This window comes from Tachyglossus aculeatus, chromosome 1 (assembly GCF_015852505.1).
Source record: "Tachyglossus aculeatus isolate mTacAcu1 chromosome 1, mTacAcu1.pri, whole genome shotgun sequence".
Classification (NCBI taxonomy): Eukaryota; Metazoa; Chordata; class Mammalia; order Monotremata; family Tachyglossidae; genus Tachyglossus; species Tachyglossus aculeatus.
Genome location: NC_052066.1, coordinates 60,881,389 through 60,887,913, shown reverse-complemented (window position 1 = coordinate 60,887,913; position 6,525 = coordinate 60,881,389). Strand labels below are relative to the sequence as shown.

The window sequence follows — 6,525 nt, the reverse complement described above, 5'->3', positions numbered from 1 at the left end:
CACCATCCTCCCTGTCTCCCTGTCTGCAACCTTGGCATTATCCTAAACTCATCTCTCTCATTTATCCCAAAGATTCAATCTGTCAAAAAAGCCCTGTCACAACATTGCTAAAACCTGCCATTCTGTTGCCATCTAAGCTGGCTGCCAGGCTGCTTCATTCATTCATTCATTCATTCAATCAATCATATTTATTGAGCGCTTACTGTGTGCAGAGCACTGTACTAAGCCCTTGGGAAGTACACGGTGGCAACATATAGAGACGGTCCCTACCCAACAACAGGCTCATTTCATTTATCCTATCCCATCCTGACTACTGAATCAGCCTCCTTGCGGACCTCCCTGCTTCCTGTCTCTCCTCAATCCAGGCCATATGTCACTCTGCTGCTCTGATTATTTTTCTAAAAAAAATGTTCAGTCCATGTTTCTCCACTCCTCAAGGACCTCCAGTGTTGCCCATCCATCCACCTGTGTCACACAGAAACTCCTTTAAAGCACTCAATCACCTTGCCTTCTCCTAGATTACCTCACATTTCTTACTATAACTAGAACATTCATTTTGCTCCTCTAATGCCAATGTATTCACTGAGACTAAACCTAGCCTACCTTGCCACCGACCCCTCACCATTTCTTGCCTCTGGCTTGGAGCTCCTTCCCATTTCATAGACCATTCATTCATTCATTCAATCGTATTTATTGAGCGCTTACTGTGTGCAGAGCGCTGTACTAAGTGCTTGTGAAGTACAAGTCGGCAACGAATAGAGACGGTCCCTACCCACCAAGACCATCACCCTGCCCTCCTTCAAAGTCTTATTAAAAGCATATAACGATAATAATAGTGGTATTTGTTAAGCGGTTACTATGTGCTAGACACTGTACTAACCACTGGACAGAGTCCCTGTCCCACACAGGACTCACAGTCTCAATCCCCATTTTACAGATGAGGGAACTGAAATACAGAGAAGTGAAGTGACTTACACAACGTCACACAGCAGGCACGAGGCAGAGCAGGGATTAGAATTCAGGTCCTTCTGACCCCCAGGCTTGTGTTCTACCAACTATGCCATGCTGCTTCTCCAAGAAGCCTTCTCTGACTAGAGAAGCAGCATGGCATAGTGGATAGAGCCTGGGCCTGGGAATCGAAACGTCATGGCTTCTAATCTTGGCTCTGCCACTTGTCTGCTGCGTGAACTTGGGCAAGTCACTTAACTTCTCTGTGCCTCAGTTGCCTCAACTGCAAAATGGGGATTGAGATTGTGAGCCCCAAGAGGGACAGGGACTGTGTCTAAGCCAATTTGCTTGTATCCACCCCACACATAGTACGGTGCCTGGCACATGGTAAGTGCTTAATTACGGTATTAATAATCATAATAATAAGTATTATTATTAATATATTATATTATATTATTATTATTATTATTAATTCCTCATTTCCCCAACTCCCCCCCTCTCTTTTCTGCATCACCCTTGCACTTGTAATTGTACCCTTTATTGATCTCATCTTCAGCCCCACAGCATGTAGGTACATATCTATATAACTCTCTCCTCGACCCCCTCCAGTCTGGCTTCCGTCCCCTACATTCCACGGAAACTGCCCTCTCAAAGGTCACCAATGACCTCCTGCTTGCCAAATCCAACGGCTCATACTCTGTCCTAATCCTCCTCGACCTCTCAGCTGCCTTTGACACTGTGGACCACCCCCTTCTCCTCAAAACGCTATCTGACCTTGGCTTCACAGACTCCGTCCTCTCCTGGTTCTCCTCTTATCTCTCCGGTCGTTCTTTCTCAGTCTCTTTTGCAGGCTCCTCCTCCCCCTCCCATCCTCTTACTGTGGGGGTTCCCCAAGGTTCAGTGCTTGGTCCTCTTCTGTTCTCAATCTACACGCACTCCCTTGGTGACCTCATTCGCTCCCACGGCTTCAACTATCATCTCTACGCTGATGACACCCAGATCTACATCTCTGCCCCTGGTCTCTCCCCCTCTCTCCAGGCTCACATCTCCTCCTGCCTTCAGGACATCTCCATCTGGATGTCTGCCCGCCACCTAAAGCTCAACATGTCGAAGACTGAACTCCTTGTCTTCCCTCCCAAACCTTGCCCTCTCCCTGACTTTCCCATCTCTATTGACAGCACTACCATCCTTCCCGTCTCACAAGCCCGCAACCTTGGTGTCATCCTCGACTCCGCTCTCTCATTCACCCCTCACATCCAAGCCATCACCAAAACCTGCCAGTCTCAGCTCCGCAACATTGCCAAGATCCGCCCTTTCCTCTCCATCCATACCGCTACCCTGCTCATTCAAGCTCTCATCCTATCCCGTCTGGACTACTGCATCAGCCTTCTCTCTGATCTCCCATCCTCGTGTCTCTCTCCACTTCAATTCATACTTCATGCTGCTGCCCGGATTATCTTTGTCCAGAAACGCTCTGGGCATATCACTCCCCTCCTCAAAAATCTCCAGTGCTTACCAATCAATCTGCGCATCAGGCAGAAACTCCTCACCCTGGACTTCAAGGCTGTCCATCCCCTCGCCCCCTCCTACCTCACCTCCCTTCTCTCCTTCTACAGCCCAGCCCGCACCCTCCGCTCCTCTGCCGCTAATCTCCTCACCGTGCCTCGTTCTCGCCTGTCCCGCCATCGACCCCCGGCCCACGTCATCCCCCGGGCCTGGAATGCCCTCCCTCTGCCCATCCGCCAAGCTAGCTCTCTTACTCCCTTCAAGGCCCTACTGAGAGCTCACCTCCTCCAGGAGGCCTTTCCAGACTGAGCCCCTTCCTTCCTCTCCCCCTCTCCATCCCCGCCATCTTACCTCCTTCCCTTCCCCACAGCACCTGTATATATGTATATATGTTTGTACACATTTATTACTCTATTTATTTATTTATTTATTTTACTTGTACATAGCTATTCTATTTATTTTATTTTGTTAGTATGTTTGGTTTTGTTCTCTGTCTCCCCCTTTTAGACTGTGAGCCCACTGTTGGGTAGGGACTGTCTCTATATGTTGCCAATTTGTACTTCCCAAGCGCTTAGTACAGTGCTCTGCACATAGTAAGCACTCAATAAATACGATTGATGATGATGATGATAATTTATTTTAAATGTCTATCTCCCCCCTCCAGACCGCTCATTATGAGAAGGGAATGTGTCTACCAAGTTTGTTATATTGTACACGCCCAAGTGCTTAGTGCAGTGCTCTACACACAGTAAGTGCTGAATTAATATGAGTGGTTGACCTTCTCATATAGCACAGACAGGAGATCAGGAGTTGAGACATCTAAAATTTTACTCCTCAGTGTACCACTGATTGGGAAAGGAACCATAGTTAAATCATTTATAAAATATTTTGTTGATGATTCAGGATGTTTTTCACAAGCATTCAACCTTTCCTCTCCTTCCAAATTGTGCCACTGTGACTTTGAGAGACTTGAAAAACATACCCACAGAGAAAGTTTTTAATGTAATTCAATAAAGTGTAGGGTTTTTAATTGAATTTCAGTGTGTTTGAATTTGGGTCATTTGGGAACGCTGGCTGTTAAAATCTGGAGTTAGTTTAGGTTGTTTTCATAACCTTTGGCAATAACTAAATACCCATTAACTTTTCTCTCTCAATTTAAATAAACCAGAATTAATCAGATAAAATTGTGTATTCACTTGGAATAATTCCGTACACCATTATACCTAAATACTGAAACAGAAAGCAGACTGGAGTAATTGAATGGATGGCCCTATCAATTTAAAAACCTCATTTTTAAGACTTCCTTAGCATTAAGGTTGTGTTTCAAAAGGAAAATAGCCTCAATACATCAGGCTCTTGTCCAAGAAGGTTATTTATCCAGGGGAGTTTTCATTATCTTTCAGGGAGAGATTATTGCATTCTCCATACATCCTTTGGTGGTAGTGGGGTGTGTGTGTGTATGTGTGTGTGTGAGGTATTTTCTTTTTCTTCAAGACAGCTCTGGAGAATGCTTCCAGCCAAGGTGGGGGGAGGGGGTTATTGATGTTTTCCAGGACTTAATTGCAAGAACAGCTTTATCTCTGAGTCAGACTGACACTACACAAATGTTTGGTTTACTCCATATCACTTAGTTAACAAGGTCTTTACAGTTTCAGGGAAATAATAAGAACATGCCAAGGAGAGCTTAGATCCTAGAAAATCTGGACAATTGGTGCTTGGCACTTTTGGAAATGCTGACATCAAAATAACAATCCAAGCAATTATAACTTAGAGGGACTACCAGGAACCAAGTCGGAGCTCTAAAGAAAAAGACACAAAGTGGGAGGGGAAAGGAGTTGAAAAAAATCATCCTCTTCTACAGCTGAAATAATTTTTAGATGATTAAAACTGCCCTCGGTTTTGACCCAATTATCCTAACCTATTGTTTCAAATTGCTTAAAGTTATGGGAAGGCTTGGTGAAGGGAAAATAAGCCCTTTCATTGGATTTGCACGCCACAGTTGAAAGTTAAACACAGCTTGCCTCCCTGCTTTGGCAAGGGAGTGGATCAATTCTCCAGTTAGAAATCTAACAAGAAGGAAAGAGGGCGTGGAAACATCTTAACATGCACACGGTGAATGTATGCTGGGTCTGCTCTGACTGATTTACCAATATCCTTTGTTTGTGGAGAACTTGGAAAGCTTTGACATTTACAGTTCTCTAGGCAAATAGGAATGAAAAGAATAGGTTCTATATCTTAAAGCTATTTACCAGCTTCTCTAAAAGGTCAGGTTTAGGCACCAACTATTCCCTCTGCATCCAAAGGCTTAAGAGATTTTTTGTTTTTTGGTTATTTTTTTCAGATGGGGGGAGCCAGGGGCTTTGCCTCTTATCGATCCTGACACAAAAATGACCAAATCCTGAAACAAATTTAGTGCTCTGCTGAATTGAGGCAGGGTAGAATTTGTGTACACTTCCATAAGAAGACTCTGATGGAAGCTTTACTTTTCTTCAGCTACCATATGAGATAGATTGAAGAAAATTTAGACTGTGGTTTCCAACCACGTGGTGTTTGCTGACTTCACAATAGATATCCTAAACCACTGTGGCCTGAGGGTTTTCGGATGTTTTTGCAGACTTAATTACTGGTTTTATTTTTATGCGGGTCAAAGACATTGCACAAACGTTTGTTTCAGACCCTATCTCTTGACAAGAGACACTTGAACAGTTCTGGAGTAAAGAGTATCAAAAAGTATTTGATTTCACGCAGAAGATGCATATCTAATTAAATGAGTTTACAGAGTTCTCATACCCTCGACTTGCATAAAAACATTCTTTTGAAATCCATGTGAGCACCTGCTGAAATTCCTTCAAAGAATAGAGAGGAGAGAAGAGAAGGTAGACAAAAGAAGAAATGCAGAGGAAGGGTGTTTTTCTTGTCCTAGAAGACAAAGTGAGAGTTGTCCATAAGAGGTCTGAATTCTACTCTTTTAAGAACCTCTGTCCCCCTCTCAGGGTGGCACCTGGAGAGTTTCCAGTACTCTACCAATCTCGACTACGGGAGGGAGAGTCAAGCAGAGGCATATCCATTCCATTCCTAGCTTGGGCAGTGGCTAGCCAGTGGAAGGCCATCCGCTAAAAGTCAAAACTCGCCTGTGCTAGGAAGCAGTGGCATGAGAGGGAGTCGAGGGTGGAGATTCAAGTTGACTGCGCTGAAGGAGGCAATGGTAAACCACTTCCATATTTTTACCAGGAAAACTCTATGGATCCACTACCAGAATGATTGTAGATGGACGTGGGGGGGGGGGGGGGGGGGGCGGTTCTGAGAGATCTGTGTCTATGGAGTTGCTATGGGTCGGAGATGACTCGACAGCATAAGACAAGACAAGAACCTCTGTATTTTTCACTTCCCGTAGAAACAGGTAGAGATCCATGCTTGGCCCTGCCTTCTCCCTGGCTGGTTTTGGCTTTCTATACTCCAAACTCTCCCTCTGTTCCCCTCAATGAACCCCACTGATCTCTGCCACTAGAGATCTCACTGCCCTGTCCCACCCATGTCAACAAAGTCAGGGGGTGAGGGAGCTGGATGCAGTGGGGAAAAGCAAGCAATGCATGGGGTTGAAGGTAGAAGGTGGAGATGGAGAACCTCTGAGCATGTGTTGATGGTGGCTGATAATAATAATAATAATGGCATTTATTAAGCACTTACTATGTGCAAAGCACTGTTCTCAGCACAAGGTGATCAGGTTGTCCCATGGGGGGCTCACAGTCTTAATCCCCATTTTCCAGAAGAGGTAACTGAGGCACAGAGAAGTTAAGTGACTTGCCCAAAGTCACACAGCTGACAAGCGGCAGAGCAGGGATTTGAACCCATGACCTCTGACTCCAAAGCCCATGCTCTTTCCACTGAGCCATGCTGCTTCTCTGCTAATGTGACCCCATTTCCCTGGATCCCTCTGCCCCAACACGCTTCCCATATTACAACGTTTGTGAAGCCAGGAAAGGAATGGGGAAGGGTAGGAACCAGTGGCAGAGGAGAAGGGAGGGGTAATAATAAAGGCATTTGCTAAGCATTTACTATGTGCCAGGCACT

At 45.1% G+C, this 6,525-nt stretch overlaps 1 non-coding gene across 1 annotated transcript; it reads left to right on the top strand.

Moving 5' to 3' along the window:
* Positions 1-5,437: 5,437 nt before the first annotated feature.
* LOC119935223 lies at positions 5,438-5,575 on the top strand. The gene has a single exon (XR_005453116.1). It is a non-coding gene; the product is annotated as a small nucleolar RNA SNORA7 (small nucleolar RNA).
* The last annotated feature ends 950 nt before the right edge of the window (positions 5,576-6,525 follow it).